Raw genomic sequence first — 25,249 nt, 5'->3', positions numbered from 1 at the left:
GCCAATGGCAATTAAAAAAACTGGATTTGGACTTGTGTGAATTGGCAGATCAATATTACTGGAGTTTTGAACAAGGTATTTTCAGAGGAGATTTGAAGTGAGTGAGGGAGTTGCCCCATGTACTGCAATGAGAAAAGACTTGGATAAAATAGACCAGATATATTGTTTTAAAAGGTAATTTACTCATGAGACTCTTTTACATGACATAATTTTGGTCATTATGGGACTTCTGATGATCCCCTACTGATAGAAATAGTATCTTTAGACAGACACATGGAAGTGTGTGAAGAAAGGCGTCAGAATGGCCAAGTGAAAAGGACTTTATTCTGCAATGCCCTCAGACAAAAAACACTGCCTGAAGCACACTGTCATCTTAAAGCCTCTCTGAGCTAATTTCCACTTCCTCCTGGGACATCTAGGATGGGGAACTCTAGATATGAAGGCAACCAAGGATCTTATGAAGGGATCATATTAAACCTCTAGAAGCAGCATGTGTTTGTCAAGATCCAGCTTTGTGGTTGCAAAGGGTGCTAAATTTTAGAAATTCAGTGCTAACTAGGGAAGGCTACAAGAAGTTTTAATGTCTTACATTAACTTTCGCCTGAACTCTATTCAGCTCTGCCTGACTCTTTATGCAATATGGGACATACTGATATGTGTCAGTTCTGTCTGGAGGGATGTACCAAAAATATATCAATCTTGGTACATGATGAGACTGAATTGAATATTAAATTGTTATTCTACATAGGCAACACATTGCCTAGATTGACTCACACATACAAAAAGAAATGTCTGACTTAATTTCTGTGCTTTTTATGTCATTTTTGTGCATTTTTGTAATTTTAAGAAGAATCTGGTCTACTTTCACAGCTGAAGGTTGTTTCTTGTGAAAGAGGAACAGTGACATCCTGTGGCTCAGCTATAGTAAAAACATGTATTTTATCACTACCTTTTCTTGAATGTATTTTCTCTTCTATGAGATTTAGCAAGAATAGAATCTAAATTTTAGATTCTATTCAAAAAAAAAAGGGGGATAGCGCTTTACTTGGGAAATAATCTTTCTGTATATGTGGGACTACAGGGATGATGTAATTGAAGACATTTAATAAATGTGACATTCTAGCTTCATGTTAATCAAAATAGAGTTATTTTAAATTACAACAAATTATAACAAGTTATTTTAAATTATAACAGTTCTCTATAATTAGAGAAAATAACTTAGACAAAAATAGGTATGAAAAGTGACTTTTGAAAAACAAAGTCTCATCAGGTCTAGGATTTAAGCCTTTCTTTCACAAGCACCTTTTGGTCTTTGGAAATACTTTGATTATCACTGTTACCAGAATGTATTTGAAGGAATAGACTTCATTCAGAATATGATGGCATGTCTCCAGGGTAAGCTGAGAGCACCAGCAAATGTAATAACTAAGCAAAGCACGGTCATATTCACAAAAGAAAAAAAAAATCTGATATATTAATTTAAAAAGTAGTTTCCTCATGAGATCCTTTTAAACTACATTATTTTGGTCATTATGGAACTTCTGATAATTCTGTACTGATAGAAATAGTATCTTTAGACAGACACTATTTTCAGATAATGTACTGAAAATTATACGAAAAAACTTTACAAAGGCCTTGCAATAATAACATAACAATTTTCTGTAGAAGAAAAGAACTTAATAACTCCTTCCCTTTGGCATAAATTTAGTGTCATATACTGGTGACGTCCTGAAGAACTTGTCTTAAGACTCTATTTTCTTATCAGATGTTTAATCAGAAAGATTGTTTCTGCAGTTGTCTTCACATCAGGTTCACACTCCAGATTTTCTTCCCAATATATTTTGCTCTATTTGCACATTTATCAGTTGTGAGGTTGTCCCTTACTTAAAATTAGTTTGCTTTTATTAAGATTCTCAGAAGCAGTCAGTGGAGCTGTTACATTACAGCCCTGCAGGTTCTGGTTCAGCTCTTGACTGTGGCAGCAATACAAAGAGCAAACGTTCTCCTGTCCCGACTCCTCAAACACAAATGGCCGAGCGGATGGGTGACAGTGATGAAGAATGAAGTTGGAATTGAAAACAAACCTGTTCAGACAGAAAGGCTGAAATGTGTTTCTTGAGCATAAGTGATTTTCTCCAGGGCTTCAATTTCATGACTTTTTTCCCCTTCAATGCAAACAACCTCCAAAGGCAGAAATGTGTTTACAGGAAAAGGACACCTCAATGTGATGTCGATGTTGTGCACGATGCAGACATTCATGATGGAAGACAAGAATTCCAAGCCTTAAGCTGTAAAGAAAGCATTGTTGACAAAAGATTATTTCTTACCTTTTTTATCATTCAAAAGCTATGCACTCAGATAGGCACTATTTTTTAAATATAAAGAAAAAAAAAAGTAAATCCCCACATACAGCAGAGAAATTGTTCACTGAAATAGCTAATTTCAGAGACAAAAGAATACACCATCAAACATTTGCATGTATTTCATTATGTTTGACTGGCATATGGTGATCCGTAAGCTTGCTGCTAATATAGAGCCTGTGTTTTTTAATTAAATTGGTGGTCTTAAAAAAGGTACCTAGTCTCCTGAGTAAGGTATAATCTTTTCAATTTTGAATATTGCATGGTCTCACACCAGCACTGCAGTAGTCCTAAAATTGCTTCAGCCTCTAGAAGTTGCTTCAGAATAATTTTTAAATATAGGCTTGTAAAATTATAGTAAAGGACAAAGCAAAACTATAAGCAGGGATTTCCCCAAAGAAAAATGAAACAAAGAACAGCGCAGGCTATAATTCAAATTGTCAATTAGATTTGACTCAGAGGAGTTTGAAAATTAAGTTTTTAATTTCTATATATTCCTTCCACTAATCTGTTTGTGAACTTTAGACTGTCAGCTGAGAAACAAAAGGAGAGAAAAACTAGACTCTTTTGAACCAGAGATTTAATAACTCCCCCAGGTCACAGTGCTCATTATAAAGGGAATGAAGTGCTGGTTCTTGGGCAACAGAGCAAACATCTGCATTCTGAAACAAGCCAGGTGCTCTAAATCAGGGCAAAACCAAGGCAGCCCAAGCAGCAAAATCTGAGCATGTCCTCTGTCTCTCCAGCCTGCCTGAGTCCCTGCTATGATTGTGTCTGCAGCTGGAGCGACCTCTCAACCGAATAAGCACACCTGGAAACACTGATGGGCAGCAGCTGTCTGGCACCCACAGCGAAATTCCCAGCAGGCATCAGGTGTTTGCCTGACTTTTCCTAGGGGAGCTGGATGCATGTGCACTGTGCAAGCTTTAAAATGTCATTGTTAGTTTGTGTGTCAGTGAATAACATTTAGGTCTTGAATTGAAATGACAAGGGAAAGAAACATGCTGCAAGAGGTTCTGCCATTGGCAAAAAATACTCGCTGCATTTTTATTGTGAATTTCCTTTCTGTAAATCTTTCAAGCCTCTCTCCTTGTGAACAACAAAATGTTACCTTACAAACAGCTGAAAACTGTGCACACCTATCACTACGAGCAATGCATCATCTCCTTTATATTCCCTTTCCCAGACACTGCTTTACCAAAGTACAGAGTTGATTTTCATGCATTTCTTCAAATACTTCTGTATAATAGCAGTTTACATGAACTGCTTATCTGCTCTGTTCTTCCAAGTCTGCCTTTGCTCATCCAAAACATACAGTACCTGCTTCCTGACTCCTTAAATGAAGCTTTCAAGAGAATCACTATAGGAGATGCCTATTTACACAGGGGTTTGTATACCTATATACTTTTTAATATCAGCAGTGCATGTGTAGGAGTATTCACATCCCTGCAGATATCCTCATGAACAAAAGCTTTCACACTTGAATGTTTGCAAGCCAAAGGCAGAGCAAATGCCACCAAAGGCTGCTTTTATGAATGGGGATCATGTGGTTTTATTTTACTCCAAAGGTTTATGCATCTGGGAGCTATGTTGCATTGCTTGAGTGGTGCATTTTTGCTTTGATATGATTTCATTCTCAGCTTGGCCCAGGAGTCATGTATTAAACACTTGCTTTCTTTCATTGGGTGAAAAAGCATTGGTTTTGCTCATACAATAGTGTGTCCCAGTCCATAAATGCACAACAGATATTTCCCAACTTCTAAAAAAAATACCTTTTGGGTATATCATACATAAGAAAGAACCATGTGTCTGGGTTGTCCCAGGCATGTCCCCTTTTTACCTCCATAATGAATCTTAGGATGCAGGAAATCCAAAAGCAACCAGAAATCCTACACTGTGTACATGTGTCATTTGTCTGATTCCCCCAGTAGTTTATGGGCTGTGCAGATGACAGTGTAAATGCAGCGTGTACTGGATCCATCTGACTGACTGACTGTGCACAGCTGCACAGCACATGCAGAGCACATCAGACATGCTGAGGTTGGGATGCACTTCCAGTTCATATGTAGGCCACCTGGGTGGTTCATGCACACATACTTCTGGCCAGGAAACCCTTGTCACAAATACAGCAGTCCTAATCTAATCCAGGAGCAGATCTGGAAACAAGTGCCAATCACCACAATTCTTCTGCTTCCTCCCTTAGGCGTTCCTTTGGCATTGCAGATCAGAGATGAACTCCTAGCTGTACACATTGAACTCCTAGGTTTATCTTTTTGTAACATTGATATTCAAAAGGTTTTTGATTTATTGTGACTTCAAAATTTAATAGCTGTCTATTATATTTTAAAGGTGCCTATATGAAAGGAAATATAATGCATTTATTTTCTAGAGATTTTATTTGGTGTTCCCAAAATGGGTTTCCAACTCCATGTTCCAAACCATCTGAGAGACAGCAGCAGCCAAAAACTTAATACTTTTACACAGGCAAGACATGGTTCTACTCCTGCATCCAGAGCCCAGGATCAGTCATGAAGAATCACTTAAATGCAACATCTCCAGCAGAGCTTAGCTGCATACTGGCAAAGCCTCTCTGAAACCCTTTGCCACACTGAAAGCCTCCTGTAAATGATTTGGCTTGTCTTTGACCATTTCACTGGATTACTTGATATAAACACTAAGCATTTGTTGCTTGCTGTTACACAGACATCTCCAGTTAGCCATCCACAAATTAGTGGTCAAAGTAAAGTAATGCTTTGTTGGTGTTTTCTCTTCCTCTGGTTTTGTGTTCACTGATGAGAAGAACCTGCTTGTTATGGATGGACGAGTTTTTCCCAGAATTTCTGCTTTTTCTCAGGATGCTCTGTACAGAATTGGATTGTGGTTTAATGTGACCTCAGCTCTGGATTTCTGTTCTGTAGAAGATGTGCAGACTTGATTTAACCTTTGCTTACATTTGCACATGACTTTTGCATGAGACTTCTTATTCTTAAATGGTATTTAACACCAGATTATAAAGACATTTTTCAGCCTTAGAGTCACCTAAGCAAATATATTTGCCAGAATCACAATTATTCATCAGCCTTTCCAGGAAGTAAGTACCATAAAGTGTGTGGCACTGCACCTAGATTTATATCAGCAGCTCATGTTACAAATTTAATTTTAAAAAACTGTATATGCACAGACCTATAAATATGCAATGTTTCTCAAGAAAAATCATGCAGTTTGATGCAGCTTAATAAGCACTAAAACAGATGATATTACAGTAACATTGCTAGAACTCATCCTACAGACTTAAAATCATTGAAAAGCTAGAGCTACCAAGGCAACCTTGACTGTGATCCATATCTCCTTAAGTCACCTGGCTGTATTGCAATAGACCATCTGATCACTGTCTGTAAGTTAAAGGTCTGTACTTCAGAGATGTGTTTCTTTCTCAGAGATGGTACATTGTGCTCTCAGCATGTGCAGCAATGGTAGTAAGTCAAGGGATAAAAATCAAGATGTTTTCCTTCTCTTGGCAGCAGAGATTTGGAAGCTTTGGCAATGTTATTTCAGAGTTAAAGGCCTCAATAACTCCACCTCATTAAATTTTCATAATTGCTAAAGCATATAGATCAACAACACAGATATTTTCTGGAGAAGGTGGATCTGGTATGGCAGGAGATAGGCTACTTTAATGACTCTGACAGTGCTGCTGGTGAATACATAACTAACTGTTGATAAAAGATTAGAATGATTTCATTTAAATTATCCACTCTATTTTAATGCAATTTGTGTCTGAATAGCAAAAATTATTATCAGGTAACACCTAGTTTTATAAGGAAGTCCTCACAAAGGTCACAATGACAGGTTCAAAGTGCTGCACCTGGGAAGGAACAACTCCATGCACTATTCTGGGAGCAACCCTGCTAGAAATGAGTGCTGTGAAAGGGACCTGGGGTCCCAGTGGACACCAAGATGAACATGAGGCAATGATGTGCCCTCCTGACTAAAATGAAACATGGTAGACCGGGCTGCATTTGGCAAACCATTACCAACAGGTCGAGGGAGGTGGTCCAGGCTCTCTACTTGGCAGTGGTGAAGCCACACCTGGAGTGCTGTGCCCAGTTCTGGGCTCCTCAGTATGACAGAGACATGGACATACTGGAGAGAGTGCAACAAAGGGCCTTGAAGATGTTTAAGCATCTGGAACATCTGTCCTATGAGGAAAGGCTGAGAGATCTGGGACTGTTCACCCAGAAGAGAACACCTAAGGGGAACCTTATCAGTGGCTATAGGATCTTTTTAGCAGTGCCCAGTGACAGGATCAGAAGAAAAGGCACAAAGTGAAGCATAGGAGGTTCCCTCTGAATGGCAGGCAACACTCTTTTTACTGTCAGGATGACCAAGCACTCACACAGGTTGCCCAGAAAGGCTGTGAAGTCTCCCTCTTTTGAGACTTTCAAAATCTATCTAGACACAGGCTGGGGCAACTGGCTCTGGGTGGCCCTGCTTGAGCGGGGTGAAGTGAACCAGATGATCTCCAGAGGTCCTGCCAATTTCAGGCAATCCGTGAATCTGTGATTTTGAAAAGAGATGAAAACTCTGCCATTTTTAGTGTTCCACCACCCATTTTAATCATCAAGTGGGGCTGTTCATAGGAGCTGTAACTTCAGGAAGGGACACATCAATGTAGAACAATTTTAAGAAAGCTCAGGTCTCCAATCCCTGCAGCTCACGACCCAGCAGTCAGTCAGGCACACACAAGGACCACTGCAGTGTTTCCTTCACTGTTGTTTTTAGCCCTCACGCTGCTGGCTCAGAGGAAAGAGCAGTACTTATGTGCTGTGAGCACGATGAGAGTAACCCGAGGGAATGGGACCCCAGCATAAAGAACATGCTGTTTCACTTAGACACTTTTTCAGGAAAATGAAAAAAACTTAAAATAACATGTATGCCATCGAAGCAGTTTCCTTTGGATTAAAAACAGAACATTAGACACATATTTAATCAGTTTTGCTGTCCCTGGGGGTGTTAATATTTGGCACTATCCCCCTTTCAATTAAGAGGTGATTCTCTAGTTCTTAAATAAAACTAGTCAGGAAATTTCCACAAATGCTTTCTCATATAAGATGCATTTTCTGCAAAACTGAACTTTACTGCAAGGAAACAATAATATTCCTTGAAGTTTCTGAATCTTCACTGGGCAACACTGACTCCAAGAAAAACACTTGGCCAGTTAAAACACTTCAGACCAGATCAGTTAGAACTTACCTCATGGTCACAAAAGTCAAAGAAATATCTCATGGCAGTTTAGTTCAGATAATACATGCTCCAGTTCTTTTCTGCAAAAACTTCCTTGCTTCCTTGTCTGAGTTACACCACAGACGTTCCTGAAGCTGAAACACCAGACCAGGTCAAATTGAACAGGGAACCCCAAACCACTGAGGAAAAATGGGGATGCTGCATTTGAACTACAATTCCTGTGAGGAATCGAAGTCCCCCTGAGTCCTGAACTCAGAATGTTCAGGTAAATAAATCAAAATGAAACAATTTTATTTGGAGTTGTTAAGAAATTTAACTTCAGTCAAAGGAATTGAAAGCATCTGCTGAAATGCCTTTTAACTAGTTCTGTAAAAATATTGATATCCATTGTTTTCCCCCTTAAAATACAAATACAAGTAATGTCTTGGGGTTGTTGTTCTACCTTTCTGTGTGAAGCAAGATGCAACAGAAACCTAGTCTGGCACAGATAGTCACCTCAGAGTTTGCTAAAGTTTAAGGCAAGGATGATCCAACATCTCTCTCAGTCTGTTCTCCTGAACATCTCAGAGCACAGCATTTTATCCAGTGTCCACGCAGTGAGTGAACTCAGTAACATGTGTGACTAAAGTAAAACTTGTGTGAACACAAGTCTCACAAAAAAGCATTTAGATTTTCTTAGGCAGTATCACTGGGTGGGGGGGGGTTGGTATTGTGTTGCAGTAGTTTCTTGCCACTGCTGCTTAGGGCCTGTTTCATGTTTTCTTCTGACTTCACCTTCATATGGCAGAGCTCCAGCCATAACTCTTGCTGTGGCCATACCTGTTTGATTAGAGATTACTACAACATCCACCTTTTCTCTTGAATAAACACACTGTGCTTCCAGTCTGTGAAGGGAAAGTAACTTCTCTAGCTCTCAGACAATTTTGTTTACTCTTTTTCCTTATTCTCCAGAACTAATTCTTTTTAATTGCTCAACATCTTGCTTAAAAAGCTGACTGCAGTCCCATGTGTCATGCTCCTACACTAGGCTTCAGATGCACACGCAGGAGAAAAGTAACTCCTGATTTCTACTTATCACTGACCTGATTGTATACCTGTGGACTTCATAAGTCATCTGGCCTCAATATCATGGCAGCAAATTGTCATGAACTTTAATGAGTTTCCATGTCCTTTTTCTTGTGTTCCCCACCTTATAGCTACAGCTGTTTTCCAATACTTTCTAACCTTACTAGGACACTCTTAACTTTTTATAGTGTACTACAGTTCTCCCTTGATGAATTTACCACACAGGAATAAATTCAATATATTCTATGATCCAAAAAGTAATCTGAACTTTGACTTTTTCTTTAAATACACAACCCTCTTGAGAAAAGGATTTTTATGAAGAAGTGCTGATATGTCCATACTTTCTTCCCTTTCCTCACCCCCCCTTTTTTTTTTTTTTTGACAGAACAACACAAAAGCAAAACACACTGATTAAATGGGGATGGACATAAGTTTTCAAATTCTCCTATTTTTTCCCTTTTTTCCCCTCTTTTCCCCACTTTTTTCCCTAGTCAAATTCCCCCTTCCCTCCCCCCCTTTTTAAATGTTCATTTCTAGAAATTTTTTGTAATCTGCAGCTATGATCAATCCTGAAAGAAGTGAAAGAAGCAAAAGAGTCTGGAATGGTTTTCCATAGGGAAAGTAGAACCTGTGTTCTACTTTCTGCTTTGTTGAAAGAATGAAAAAGAGTAAGTACAAAATACATTGGACCTCACCAAGAGACAAACTAAGAAGAAAATTAAATCTATGAACTAGTCAGGACAAAGAAACTTGTACATATCTTCTCAGAAATAACTGCACTGCAGCCAATGAAGGTAAAGGATTGGGATACACTGGGGTGGTCCTGGTGTGGTCTTGCAGATTGAGGTGGGAGCAGAAGGGAGCACTGTGAATTCTTTCCACATGGAGACAAACATCTCAGTGTCCAGATGGGCTCCAAGATAGCATGAGGACAGGAACTCTCCCTGAACTAGCCCTTGAAGAATAAATAAGTGTTAGGGCTTGCAGAGTGGCTTCCTCAAGGGGATTTAAATCTACGGCACAACCGCTGATTGCATCTCAGTGACCCCCACTGCAATCCTCACTTAAGTTACTGACAATAAGAACTCTTTACATGCACTTGCTGACTTTGCAATACAAGCCAGCTCTGCTTCCACACCTTGTTCCTTAAAGCCTGGGCTCTAATAAAGCCACCAAGAAAATTCCCATAGATTTCAGTAAATACAAAATTTCACCCATTGTGCATTTGGGCTGTACCACCATTAATAAAAATTCTATGAGCACATTCAGTGACAGATGAAAAGAACCCAGTACCCTTCTAATAGTCCTTTGTTCTGCATCTGGCGGGGATCAAATCCAGCAGCAGGGTCTCACTAGTTAGGAGGAGAACCAAACATTGTGTGATGAAATATACCCATGCAAGGCAGTGTTCTTGCATACTTCCTTTTCAGCTGAGGCAACACAAAGTAGATAGATAGCTAAGAGTGACACTCCTTAGCTTTCAGTAATCAAAGTATTTGAAGGGCAGGTAAATAAGAGAAGATGATCCCAAATTTTTCCATGCCATGCATATACAAGGACCTATCCCTCTTCACCTAGTGCCATCAGGAAGTGGCTCTCCGGAATTAATTAGACCAGTTCTCTTGTACAGCAGCTGGGAATCAAGCTTTTTTCATTTGCACTTTTAAATTTTAAAGGAGGAGCATACTGGTTATATGTTGACTTTGTGTGTGTCTGCATCTGTGTGTAAATCCATGTAGAAAAGCTTAGTGTAAAGCTTGGAATAATCATTAGAATATTAGGCAACAGAACCAGAAAATCTACTCATTTCCTTCATTTCACTGAAAGAAAAGTATGACAAGGAGCAAACCCAAAGCAATACTCGACCCTGGTTTTTGGATGCTGGCTCTGAACTGTCAGTGGCCATTACATCAGATAAGCCATGAGCCCAAGCCAAAGTCTAAAGCGTTATAAGGCCAGGAAGGTAAAAAGAATCAGGGCCAGTGCAAGCTTTAAAAGTCAGCAAAGAATTTTAAAGCCATATGCTGCTTAACAGGCACCAGGGTAGAGGGAACGTGAGACTAGAGAAATATGATCTGCAGATCAAGTCCTAGTAACAATTCTGGCAGCAGCAACATTCAAAACCATCTGCAGCCAGTTTAGCAAACAATCTGGAACACCACCAGGAACAAATTAAAATAGTCAATCCTGGAAGTCATGAAAGTCTGTATGAACAAGAGCCTGAGCAAATGAAATGGTGTTTTCATGAGAATATCTTGCAATATTCTCAAAAAACATCAAAAGATTTTTTTGCCCTCTCTTTCATGTGAAGACAAAAAGCTGAAAGGAGAGTCATATGGGTAAGCAGAAAGCAAGACGTTTCAGCAGCACTGGAGCTCCAAAGCAATCAAAATGCCACAGATTTCACTGGCAGCAATATTAATACAAGTCAGGAAGAGTCCTCCTATACACTGCAGGGCCTCAGACCCAGATATTCCACTACACATTGCAGCACATGTTGAGTGCAGGAGCTGGGAAGCAAATGTGCTGAGAAATCCCACGGAGAGGGGTGTGGGTGAGAAAACTGGCTAGCATATGCCGTGCTCCAACATGTAGCAACTGAACTCTCACTACATGGATCTCATTGTGCAGCACCTCCTCCAGCAAGTGAAAAAAATCCAGTGCATGTGTGTAAGAGGTTAGGAGTTGAGGATGCAGTGCCAACAGGAAACGGAAAAGGGGAGACAAGTAGAAAAACAGGCAGTTGTGGAAAATGCAAGGAAACACAACTCCAATAATGCTATCCCAGGAGCATTTGAATTGTCTGGGGTGAAGAACAAGAGAGAAAGTACTTTCACAAAGGCTCACACACAGCACACTCAGGGACCTCTGTTGGGGACTAGATCCCCTCTTTTGGGGCAACTTCTGTCTGCTAAGTTTCACTGCAGGCATGAGAGGCATCTTCTGCTCCTGCTTTAGCACCATGCCCTGCTCTGCTCCAGCAGAGAGAGCAAAGGTCTTCCCATCTACTACTCCAGCTCACCCTCCTTTTCAACATGGGAAAGACAGGAAGGTTTTCAGCTGAGTTTGTCTGGATTTTTTGAATCAAAAGGAAAGCTGAATTCAATCCAAATCCCTGGCACTTCAGATTCTCACTAGTTTAGCTGAATACAGGAGCTATTGGAGAGCTCTTTTCACAGAGCAGTTTGACCCACCAGCACAGACGGAGACGCAGAACATACGATCTGGGCCAGGTTCTTGTTCAGATACTGCAGGGTGTGAACAGGCAAGTTTCAAGCAGTGTCTATTAAAAGGAACATTAGCATGGTATTAGCTTGTTTTTGAGCATCCAGGAGGACAACATGAGAACAAAAAATTAATTTGTTAATCCTGCTGTGACTCTTGTTTTCATCACTCTACATTTAGCTTTATTACTGCAGAATTAATAGATATTAAAGCAGAATTGCGTCCACTTTAATTGCAAGTCTTATACTCTTTGGCTTTGACAGGCAAGGTGAGACTGAACCCTTGGCCTCAGTGCTGAGGAGGGTTATGTTCTAGGGTTGCTGGCATAATAACAGAGCTGTGATGGAGCTGGCTCATTCCCAATCCCTGCTGGTCTTTACTTTGCCCAGGAGAAGGGTGGTTAAGCTCACAGCAAGTCAGGGCTGATCTCACACTAGGTGATTGTCTTGTTGCCATTCTCTTTCTGATTATTTTCAATCCAGCCCTAAATCTACAGTCAGAGCAAAATAAAATAAAATTAAATGAACAAAAATAAAATATAAAATTATAAAAAAAAAATTTAAAAAAATTATATTCAAGAAAATATTTTCTGACAGTCTGGGGCAGAGGAGGGGAAGCCAAGCAGGCACCCATAAAACACCACTGCAATTTGTGTATCAAGGTTTTTTTTTAGCGCAGTGGATGGCAGGCAGCATTCCCGGCGGACAAAGCTCGCAATAAAAAAAAAACAGAGAGCGTTCCGTGGCTTTTAAATTGTCCTTTCTAAACAACCCATGGCATGGATTTGGGAATTAAGGGGTTTAATAGGTGACTCAGGCGAATGGTTTTGATGACGGTTTTTATTTTCAAACGAAGGGCGAAACGGGCCCTCAGCGCGGCGCCGGGAAAGGCCCGTGTCCCGCTCGGGGTCCGTGTCCCGCTCGGGGTCCGTGTCCCGCTCCAGGATCCGTGTCCCGCTCCAGGGCCCGTGTCCCGCTCCAGGATCCGTGTCCCGCTCCAGGATCCGTGTCCCGCTCCAGGATCCGTGTCCCGCTCGGGGTCCGTGTCCCGCTCCAGGGCCCGTGTCCCGCTCCAGGGCCCGTGTCCCGCTCAGGGCCCGTGTCCCGCTCAGGGCCCGTGTCCCGCTCGGGGCCCGCCCGGGCCGCGGCCGGGCCGGCACCGCCACGGCGAGGCCGGGGAGCCCAGAGGGCCGTGCCGGGACCCTCGCACGCAGCCGTGCCCGCAGGAGGAGCCTGACCCGGCTGGTGACCGCGGCATTCTGGGGCTGGGCACCTGCCCGAGCCCCCGGGCAGGAGCAGCGCCCGTGCCGCTGCTGAGGGACAGCCCGGCAATGGGAGAGCTCGCTCCAGCCGCTCGACGGGGCCCCGAAACACCGACATGGCCAATCCTACCGAGCAAGGCGGCAAGACAGGTGTAAAAATAGAAGTCAAGTTCCATTTTCATTCTCTTCTGTATCTCAGCTCCTCATTTCATGCCCAAACTTCGATCCATCCCTATACCCCACGGAAGCAAAGCTACCAACAACAGAAGGCCATGCCAGCTGGGGTTGATTCCAGAGTAGAACCAGAGAGCAAGATGTGAGCCAAGAAGATGCCCAGTGACAGGCAAAAGTCCCTGCCCTTGCCCTGCCCTCCTTCCAGCAGGAGCAAGAGGGATGCAGTATTCGGGCAAGGGGGTCACCAGAGTTGGGAACACAGACTGCATTGTCTGTTTTACATCATGTATGATCCGTGATCAAAACCCCAGATTCCCCTTCAGGCCCTCGAGAGCAGGAATCATTTAGATGCCTCAGCTTGCCAGAAAAGAACTGCCCCTGGAGGTCTTCAAAGCCCCTTATCCTTTTTTCATCACTTCTTTAGGGAATATAAGCACTGATTTTAGCAGCACTGTTTCACTAGGTACCCACAGCACAAGTCTACATTTGGCAGACAGAGCCAGACCTGTCACACACCCTATTTTGCAAAATATTTTTTTCCAAACTTAAAAATGCTTTCTTCATTTCTGTGTCTGTTTTTTTTTTTTGAAAGTGCAGAGCACTTGAAGACAACCAAGTAAACTTGTGAAAACACAGTTCATGTGTTCTGTAGGGCTCCCAACTCACCATAATATCTAACAGGAATTTTTTTCCCACAGCTTCTAAATCCCCAGTAATTAAAGAAGTAGAAATAAAGATAAAAATGCTTAATCACTTTTACCCAATATTATTGCATCATCATTAGGACATAAAGGCCCAGAACTTTGGAAAGCTAATAAACCACAATATTTAGAGCAGATGGTATGATTTGTGAGATGTAACAAGTTCTCAGGAGCAAGACATAAAATGAAATGGAAAACAAGTGAAAAGAGGTAAGGAAGTCATAACTAGAGTTCTTACCATTTTTATAGAATAAGATATCCTACCTACAGCTTTCAGCACAAAGTGGCCAACATAAAAGAAACCTGGGCTTTCTAACCGCTCTTAAAAACATTGTATTTTCACAAACTTTCTTTAGAAAGTTGAGAAAGGATGAATGAACTGTGGATGTTTTTAAAGAGCAAATGGATGACCAAATAGGATTAGGCCGGGCTATACCCCAAGAAGAGATTAGAAAGGAGATCTTCCACCTCTTAAGATACACAAAAAATTAATCACTGATCTTAAGAGATAATTGAGATTCATATAACCTCAGGAGAGGGGAACCAGAAGTCCCAGTAGTTAATATGTGGGCAAATGAAGTCAACACCCAAAAATACACAAGCAGGTGATTGCAGCAGGAGTACTCTGTTCATAGAAACACTTCATGGATCTTGGGTGAAACTCTCAGGCTCAATGCAAAAAAACCTATTCTTTATTCTCTATTATACTTTACTAGTGAAATAGTTTTGTTTCCAGAAAAAAATTTGAAGTAATTTAAAGTTACTGTAATTGAGTACTTATAAGCCCATTGAAAAATAGACTAATCATGGTATTCCAAATGGAAAACTTGTTCTATGGACGAATTACCCATTATTTTCTCATTTCAAAATTGTCCTAGTTTTCTGGCCCCCAGAAGGGGCAGTTATAACTTGAACTGCTCAGAGGTCTGCTGTTGAAAAAGTGCATTAAACCACTGTCTCTCTTGTGTACTGACATCCATCAGTCAAGATCATTGCTTCACCGTCCATCACACGGTACAAGAAATAGTGCTGTGATTGTAATAGCGTATGATCGATATCTTCTGCTTTGAAGATAAATCTCATTTCTGTAAACGCCTTGTCTGCCACCAGCAAGAGACTATCACTCTATGAAAATACACTGTTTCTTTCAGACTACCTCTTGATTAAAAGTTTATGGCTTCTATTAAAAGTATCATCAGGAATTTCATGTGTACTACAATTTCATATGTAAAGCTAAAGCTAACTAGTTCTGTGGTAGAGACAGAAGGAAGACAGAAAAACTGCTTCCCCTGGTCCTTGGCTCCAGATGCTGCCTCCCAGCTATCCTCACACTCCCATTCCCAAGAATGATACTTCACACAGGCTATCTAGAGGCTTCTGATAGCTTCTGACCTGTACCTTTATCTTCCAGCCAGATATGTCTTTAAAAGCGGATTTTCCACCCTAGCCTAACTTTATTTAAATCACAATTAAAGCTGTTAAAACCAAGAAAATGATTGTATTTCAACAGTGAAACTAGTATCTCAGAAATTGCTTCAGAAAAAATATTTTGCAATTAATATAGAATACTTTGTATAATGCTATAATTCTTTTTAATGGAAACTAGATATGGTTTGGAATTAAGAAGTCGTTCTAGAATAAGCAACATGCTATCAGTGTTACTATGGACTCTTGATATAATATTTTCAAGAGAATTCCATTTCATTTTTTTTCTCACATGCTCTGAAGAATCCACTGGCAAGAGAGAAGTCCCAACCCTTGAGCAGAGTGAAACTGTCCAGCACAAAAATCAGTGGTAAAAAATCTCTTGACTTGGATGGGGTAAGGACTAGTCTGGAACAACTGGAATTTCCATCACTGTAGTCATTTTCCTTGTAAATACTTCTCAGGCTAATACCATAGCCTTGCAGTTTTCTTATAAAGTCTGTTTTGTTTTAAAATGTTCCCCATAATATTGTAGAGTAGAAATATTTTATATGAGAGTAGACTCAGTTAAGAACTAATTTTTTTTCCCATAGTTCTTCCTTTCTTGGCAGGAAATCAAGATAAAGCTCAAAAAAAGAGGATTAACACCATGAAATTGAAATATTTTATACAAATGGAGGTGTAGAGAGAAGCTGTGGTTCTGAAAATTTAAGAAAGTGAAAAGCTGTGTATCAAGTATCTAAACTCTCCTTCCAGATAGTGAGCTTGGGGGGTGATTCATCTTTCCATTAGACAATTCTCATGATATATGTCCAATTACTTTCAAGATATAAATGGATATAAAGTTAAGGGTACTCTGTGAGATTTCAAGACAGCTTTAATTGATTTCAGTGGGAATTGCATTTATGTATCTAAGGGGAGAATTCAGCTGTTCATATTTAAAATGTAGAATCTCAACATCCTAAAAAATATTGCAAGAAGCTGAAAAAAATAGCTTAGTTTTTTTCTCAAGAGAGATAAGAATGCTGCAACTTACGTGACATACAGAACAATAATTTGAAAAGATGGATATTCACATCAGCAAGGATGTGATTTTTAAGTGCAGTGATGCAATTCAGATAAGAGGCCTGAATCTCAGATCAGAAAAATTGTCCTGAGTTTATGCCAATTTCATTTTGGACAGATGTCTGAAAGAAATAACAAAGCACATTTGGGAGAGCTAAGGGTTAAGGAGTGCTGCTTATTTATTTTTTCTTTGGAGCAGTTTGGTAGGCTGATTTATCATGCCCTCATGCCCCTCTGCAGGGAATGGACCTGCTTGTGTAGTAATGACCCTTTGGAGTCGGTGATTTCAGCCAGCTCTGAGAAGGGTATTGTGCTGTCCACCAGCCCAGTAGTTAATTCAGTGTGGGATTGGGGAGCCTGAACCTCCATCAGTCCCAGATGCTCTCTCCACTTTTTCCTCAGTATGAGGAAGGGAGAAGTAGCAGTGCAGACCCTATCAGGAGTTTACAAAGCCATGTGTTTTCTGGCTTTGGCAGGATGGCTGCAGGTCATGCACAGAAGTGTGAGTGTAGGGGAGTGCTCAGCACTGAACTGTGTGAGAGCCAGTGAGATTAACCCTTCTTAGCATATGCATTTGTGCATTTCATCCTCAGCAGATGCCGTGTCAGTGGGCACCAGGACAGGAACTAGTAGTTGTTATTTTCTGCTCTTATGTGTTTCTCAATGTAATGTGCAGTTAGTAGAGTTACTCATTTCTGTCACTGTGGTTGGTGTCTGGTGGGCATTAACTGAAGCAAGCACACTGTGCTTAATTTCAGACTTGTGAAGGAACTTTATTTCATGCTATGTTTTCTTGCAAGAAAATCCAGACAATATATTAGGAGCGCTTTTCTGTCCCATTTCACCCTTCTGCATTTAGTCACTTGACTCTCTTTAGCTCACTTGTGTCTCACAAAATCTCCTTTGGGCAGTGGTAGCAGAGCTAAAAGCTCAAAGATTTATGACTTCAATTGTTTAGCTCACTGGCAATAATGCATCATGATAGAAGCAATTGTTGGAACAGGCAGCTATGATACCATTCTTTTATGAAAAACTGTAGTTGGAGATAAGGAAGGCAAAATAAGTCTCTTGTGAATATTATTATCCTCTGGAAATTATCCCCAAAAGATTTGCAGTTTCTCTATAGACTGTGGCTAGAGTTCATTGATCCACAGACTATCATCCTGAATAGAGATTAAAAACAGATGGCCGTAGATCTCAGCTTGGCTACAAATCTCAAAAGAAATGAGAGGGAGTACAGTGGTGACTGACCACAAATGAAAGCATTGAAGGGATTCTTCTTTTTTTTTTATTTAATTCCCTATTTCATTCCTCTATAGTTTTATACAAAGTCCATTGTACTTAAAACTCAAATAATATCAACACAGAGAAGGTATGCAAAGTATACTGAAGTAGATCAAAATTATACAAAGTGTCCTAAAAATACACTACAAAGTCTTTTATGTGGGGCTTTTGTTAAGTTATTGTGCTGGAGCAATGCATTGTCAGTGAAAAGGGTCTTTGTATAAACTGACTTGAACTGATGGTAATCCATTTGCTTTAGTGGCTCAGGTCAAGTGAGAAGTAGGTATAAATTATGTGCCTCCATAAAAGTGATAAATGTACTCTACCAGTTAAGACAATACAAACCTGAACCCTCAAAAATAAACCCCAAAATATTTTAACTGTCAGGACAAAATCCTTGGTTTTATTTAACATATGCACATATACAGATTTTTTAATAGAATAAGAAATATCAGTCTTCATGCAGCCTCATAGACCAAGATTTCCCAGCATCTACTTTCATAGTTTTTGATTTCTATTTTTGCATAGTGCCATTTTAAATTTTTGAGTAATAATTTCTCTTTTTTTCTCCTTTGAATTGAATTAAGGGGAGAGATGAAATTCTGGTATTCTTCTTAAATAAAAAAAAATCCAAAAATCTTTAGTACGTGCTGTTTGAAGCAATCTATTTTGGCAATCTTTCTAGTGTTATTGTAGTGTAATCTCAATAATATCAGTCTAGCAAAATAAAAATCACTCTATTTCAAATTGTAAAAATTCTTGAGATTCCAGTTACAATTCTAGATATTTTGTTTGAACTTTATTCTATATTAAATTCTCCTTTACATATAATCACTATCAAAGAAGTAGAGAAACTTTACATGTCTGTTGTTCAAGTGTTAGTAAGAATTATATGCAAAACTGACCAAAAAAACTGAGCAAAACTCACCTTTTTTCAATATTGACAGTCCATTAAATACATGGATTAATTAATTGAGTTGCTGTTTATTGTTAATGGATAATGAAAGAAAAACCCCATAGCTCGGCTCAGTGTAAATTAATGGAAGAGCATCAAAGTATTAAAAGGGTGACAGCCATTCACAGTCTGCCTGTGTTAGCATTTCCTGAAGTGGATGACAGCTTGGAAACACAACACCACAGAAGTTTTGGTCAAGACAATTCCATCCTTTGAATTAAAATCTGTATTTTATAATTAAAATCTGTAAAATTAAAATCTCTACATTAAAATCTGTATCTTGCAGCTAACACATTGGTTGCAACGTAGACCGAGCTTTTGGAAGGATGTTAAGGTTTTCAGCTGAACAGCCACTGAGGCTCTTATCTCCCATAAATTGAACTTGCTTTTCTCTGGTAGATTATAATTCCATTTGCATCATTGTTGTTCTCTAGCAACATGGAAGGATTTAATTCTGATTTATATCAGGCTAAATTGGCAACATTGTATCAAGATATTTTCCCCAGTGAAAAACGATTTTGCAATTAACATTAAATTTTTATAAAATACTTTTAATTAATAGTGCAAAAATTCAAATAAAAATTAAATAATTTCTCTGTTACCAGTTGACAAAAAATACTTCATTTTCATGTTTCAGGTACCAAATCAGTACAACTGGTGGAACAAAGGGCTTTTTAAATCAAAACAGCTTATTTCCCCTGCTCAATCCCTTCTCAATGAATGAAAATAAAGGATTTTTTTTTCCAGAATAAAATATACTAATTAATTTGTTCTTACAAACTTACCCTCTCTTTAACCAGCTCTGGTTTGTGGTGCTGTTGGGTGCTATCAGAATTTATCTATGAGGCAAGGCAGGGAATATCTCAGCACATCAATTCTTCTTAAGGGTTCAATCCATAAATTCAGCTCTTTTTTGATGATTTTTTTTTTGATGGCAGATAAACTGATCTCAGGGATGCTCTGCCTTTTTTGTCATGATAGGACCTACTTCCCCTCAAATCTCAGGTTGAAGAAGACAACACTATTGCCTTTATTCCAGATATGACTCCACAAAAAAAAATGTAATAAAAATTATGACAATTTCAAAAACATTATTGTAATGTTTTTTGTTTATGTTTATGTTTACTCTCATAGTAAATAGTCCTTATTTTCTCTCCTTTGTGGTTGAATTCTGATGTAAGTTAGACTAGCTAAACTTTTTAAGGATCCTAGCAGAGAAAAACTGAAGTTGATGTATCAGTTTTAAAGTCACAATCCAATATATAATTTATATTTCAGACCAAAGGAGACCAAGAGACTGCCTGTTTCTAGAATATTGTTCATGTGTATGTGTCGATTTCTACTTAGATGACAAGAAACACATTCCTTCAAAATAGAGAGGAGTGCTTGTATATTGAGGAAATGGGAATGTTTAGAAGTGAATGTATAAAGGAAGTTCCTGGTCTGGTTCAGTAAGCTTGTACAAAGAATGCTAAACTGGATGTAGTAATCCTATAGCAAAATTAATTCCTGTTTCATCCTCATGAACTAACATAGGCCTACAAGTCAGTGACTGTAAGCAAGAGCTCTCCTTGAACTGGCTGAACAGAGTTTGAAAAATGGGAATGCATAATCCATTGATTTCTCTGTTGACAAAGAGACCTTCAACACGAAATATTAGACAGTTTAGAGTTCAGCTATGCAGTTTTGAACTCTGTGGAGGAGCTGGACAAAAATGAAAGTCTTTCATTAAAGCAAATGTTAACCAAGTTTGCAATGCCTCTTTGATTAGCAAAAATGGCTTTGCATGTTACACCTTAGAGTGCTTCCTTAAGGTCCCATTTCCTTAATTTTCTAAATGTGGTCTTATTAAGTCTTCATGTACTGTCTTGTTATCACTTGTGCAATAATGAGCACTCTTTCTCCCTGGTTGTGTTGGTTACCAGCCGCAAAACATATTCATGATTGTCAACTGCCAAAGCAAATTCTTTGTTATTCATTCTCCTTTCTTATAACTTTTTCTTGTCCATCTGGTACAATGTCATTAAAGAAAAAAAAAAAAAGCATCATCCCTTAAAATGACTACTGCTTTTTTCTTAGTGAGTTTTTTCCCCATTTGTATTTCCATTCTCAGGTAGAACATCACATGAAATTTGCATGGAGATCTCACGTGGGAGTCTGAATAGTCTCACAAGGCTCCAGACCTTTCTGATCAAGTGTCTGGTTCAGAATACCATTGGTACAATGGTTAAGAATTATTTTGAACAAAAATCCCTCTTCAATAGCCCAGACTCAAGTCCTGAAGTGTTTATTATGTGAACAGGGAATGTGAACAATGAATCAAAATATCCTGCTGTTAAAATGACTGGTGTATCACCATATTTTTGAAGATAGCAACTATTTTTCTGTAATTTACAATGTCTTACATGCTGCAGTGCCCAGCAACTGTTCAGCCAAGAGCAGCAAGGAAGGTTAACTAACAGGTCCTGTCTCCAGAAGTCAGATGATATTATTGATTGCACTGTTATATAAAAAAGGAAACAAGGAAGCCACATTAATTTTAGTTTTGTTGAGTAGCCATCATATTGAAGGGTCAAAAAGAAGGAATGTGTTATGAAAACAAGTGGAAACATTAGAAAGGAGTAATTAATCACAAGGTCAGAACAGAGAAAAATACAAAAGGCGTTGTGTACCTGTGTGTGCTGTAAATGATATTGCAGACTACAAATTCTAGGATGAAATGAGGTGTATTCAGAATATCTGCTTTGCTTCAGAATAGAGGCATAGATGCTTTGATTTTTAAAAAATGCAAAAAAAATTGACAAAAAAAAAAATAGAATCTGCCTTACTAGCCAGAGATGGTAAGTCATAGCTACGTATATCTTCCAGCGGAATGACAAAGTGGGAAATGAAAACTTTCTAAACAGGGCTCCTCTTTCATTTTATGGACTGCCCAGGGAGCTGGGTAACCTTTACTTCACTCACTGACAAATCTTTTGAATTTAAACATCAGTTGGACATACAAGTCCATTTTAAGCACTATAGTAGCTGGTTAGAACATGTCTTGTTACCCCAACCAGTTCTGTGACCAGCTTGAAGGAGAATGTTCCCTGCAGAGTCCATTGGCAAAACTAGTGTAAAATAATCTGCAAATGATTGCACACTGCAATCTCCGTGTGCAGATATAGGCCTGGCCAGGAATAGTGAATTAATTCATTCTGGGACTGGGACAAATGTTGGCAAAATAGAGGTTTGAAGCAACTTCTTTTTTGCTTTTGCTGTGTTTTTGTAGGAGGTAGCCTAGATGTAGACTGACATGCAATGATCACTGAATTCATCCTTTTTGAACAAATGCAAAAAAGCTGAACTTGTTGAATTTTTTATATTGCACTTATTGCTTTGTTAGAGAAATCAATTGACACCATAAATGAAATAATTAGAAGGTCCTCCAGAAGGATTTTAGGGGATGGAGGCATTTTCAATAATAGAACATTTGCTTAAAGGCTTTTAGCAAAATCCCTTCCCCCTTCTTTTGGCTTTACATCTATTTTGAATCACAACATGGCTGGTTTACCTTTCTACCCTTCTACTGTCACTGTTTTTATCTGGAAGTATTTTTCATCGGATAGGAGTGTCCTGTACAACAGGGAAGGAAAACATTTTTGCTCATTCAAAACAAATCCAAAGGTTTCACTGTGGAATAAGAAAGGGTCTGATGACATTTTCTAGCAGCTAGCAAATCATGCTGTCATGCATAGGGAAAAAGTCACTAAAATATCCCCAGCTAAAATATCGCAAAATTATGTAGAGCTCAATCCTAGGGAGCCATCTGCCATGTGAAAGCTCCACTGATTTCTAAAGGCGTTCATTGCAGGCAGGTTTGCAGAACTGGACGCATAATTTGTCCCTTTTAGAAACCATAGCTGTTGAAAAGAAATCCTCTTCAAAAACACAAGTGGCAGAAGATGAAAAAAAAGTCAGTTGGTGTACAACTGGTGAAAAATCCCCACCAGAGCTTGTGTGCTGGTTGAAAATACACCCCAGCTACAGGTAAGAATTGAGCTACTCATGAAAGATGTGATCCTGCCATGTGTGTGCATGGAAATCTGACTGCTGTCAGGGAGCTTTCTGTTCTGAAATTGTTCAGATAAGGTTCATCCTCAGTAATTGCCTTTTTCTGTGTTACTGGCCCTTTGGAAACTAAAGGTAAATAGTACCAACCCACAGGGAAGAATTTTTGACGTACACTGAACATGTATGAAGGGGATGTGTATAAGTGTAAAATATTTTACTATTGCCTTCTATTTTGTTGAGAACTGTTTAGTTCTCAGTGGTTTAGTGGGTCCTGCCTTGCGGCAGGGAGACAGAGAAGCAGCTTCTCAGGAGCTTCTCCCAGCTCTGTGTTTCTGGAAGCACTGAACCTCAAAGTGGAGGAAACAATCTGCAGAGAGGCAGAAGGAGATGTGTTTTACAAATTGGAGCCTGATGAGCTCTTCAACAACATTAAACACCCACCGAGAATTCCTTTAACACAAATACTAAATGAAAAATCTCTTATGGCAGTAGTGAAAGCTTTGATATATATCTATAAAATGATAAAATTCCATTAATTTCCAACTTGGGACAGACGTTATATTTGAATTTACAGACATGCCAAATGGTAATTTTGGCTTCCAGTCCTTGAGATGTGGCTGATCTATTATGGGTGATAACAGCATATGCTACTTTCTGAGTCGATTTCTATTATGTCATGAGAAGCAACACAGCTAGTAATGGAAGGCATTTTTGCATTAGCTAAAATAGCAAATGAGGTCCATAACATAGAAGATAGGTGGGTTTCAGAAGCAGATCCAATATTTGAGATGGTTGTCAAATTCAATACTGAGTAAATAAGTCAAAAAAAGCAAATCTCACATGAAAAATGAACATGGCATATAGCTTGTTCAGACTTTTTTTTCTTTCATGATGTCAAAGGGTTGCATATCTTGACAACTTTCTTTAGCTGTTTATGCCTGGAAGAATTGATGGAGACATTTGGCCTTTGTGTGGGTCTGTGTCCGAACTTGTATGTCCCGAGGAGGTAAGTGGCTGCTTGAGATGCTGTGGAGCAGGGGTGAACAGCTGAGAAATGCGAGCATCTGAGTGCAATTTGATGGAGCAGATGTTTCATCCCAGCACTCCACAGCTGCCTCAAGGCTTTGTCTGGTGTCAGCCCTTTCCTAAATGAGTTTTCATAATGAATTTATTGTTAATTGACACATAAAAATCTATGTTAATATAACATTAAAGACCTATCTTATATTTGCAAATGCCAGGAAATGGAAGGAAAAAAAATAAAAAGCTTAAGCTTGACTGTCACCAAGACTTACCTGCTGTGTTCCATGGGGAAGAAATCACTGATGCAGAAACACTTTATATACCGCAGAGTTAAACATCACCTTTTCTTTCTTTTGGTCTTTTTGACAACTGTGTAGACAGAGGAAATACCTCCAACACCTAATAAAAGGTTTAGGCAGTTGCTCATGACTTTAGGTATTAGAACACTTCATTTGCTTCTACCTAGTGTCCAGACTTATGGCTCTGGTGGCACCAGAGTTGTCCACAGCTGACCAGACCAAGCAGTGAGACTTGTCATTGATTTTTTCAGTGTGTCCATTGTGTTGACAGCAGACAGTTAACATATTGCTAGTCCTCTTTTCATAGTCCTCTTTTCATACCCTTCAATACAATAGCCCAGGTTTTGCCATATGAGTTGAGAAATCCAGAAACGACTTCCTCCTGAGGCTGTCAAAATTCACATCTACCTTTTTACCTTCAGGGTAAAAACCTTCCTACTGGTGGGTGAGGGTACTTTACAACAAAACTATGCCAAAAAGAGCTTAAGCCTTGACTGGGCTGCCTGGCAAAAGGAGACACTGTATTTCTGGGGCTGGGGAAGTCATAGGAGTGAGAAACTTCTGGGCACCATTCCTTCTTCCTAGGATTATATGTATTTAATGTTAAACTGCCATTATGAAGACCAGACCCCAGGAACTTAGATTGCCAGCTCATTCCCTCTGCTGTCTTTGACCTTGTCACCAGTGAATCTTGTTGCCCTCTTTTCTAGGTAGCCAGATAATGTTCACAGGAAGAAGAAATCCTGTAAGAGTTGTGGTACCTTCCTGAGGTAAGTCTAGACTTGGGCAAGTAGATTTTGGCAATCTGGAAACACTTGATTCAGGTTCTCAGACCATGCCTTGGTGCGCACAGCCCAGGCAGGCAGGATGATGCCATTCTAAGCTGAGGGCCATATTAATAAAGACAGATTCAGCAGCTGTCCAAAGCCACACAGATGTCACTCTCCTGATAAAAGGTGCAATAGTGTCTCTGCCAATGCTAATGCTTGATTGCTGGATGGGTCACAGTGGTCCTCTGTGTAGTGTCTGCACATCTCCAGAGCTGTGCATCTCAGTGCAGCTCTCATGAGTACTGAGGGTACTGAAGACTCTACTGCACTGCCTGGTTTGGCCTT

At 39.5% G+C, this 25,249-nt stretch overlaps 1 long non-coding RNA gene across 1 annotated transcript; it reads right to left on the bottom strand.

The window, feature by feature from the left end:
* Positions 1 to 302: 302 nt before the first annotated feature.
* On the bottom strand, positions 303 to 12,656 carry LOC135281957 (uncharacterized). Its single transcript, XR_010348351.1, has 2 exons — positions 2,578 to 12,656; positions 303 to 2,288 (listed from the first exon to the last, which is right to left on the bottom strand). It is a non-coding gene; the product is annotated as an uncharacterized LOC135281957 (long non-coding RNA).
* Positions 12,657 to 25,249: the final 12,593 nt, after the last annotated feature.

This window comes from Passer domesticus, chromosome 1 (assembly GCF_036417665.1).
Source record: "Passer domesticus isolate bPasDom1 chromosome 1, bPasDom1.hap1, whole genome shotgun sequence".
Lineage (NCBI taxonomy): Eukaryota > Metazoa > Chordata > Aves > Passeriformes > Passeridae > Passer > Passer domesticus.
Note: the sequence above shows the minus strand (reverse complement) of the source record. Positions and strands in the feature narration are given on the sequence as shown.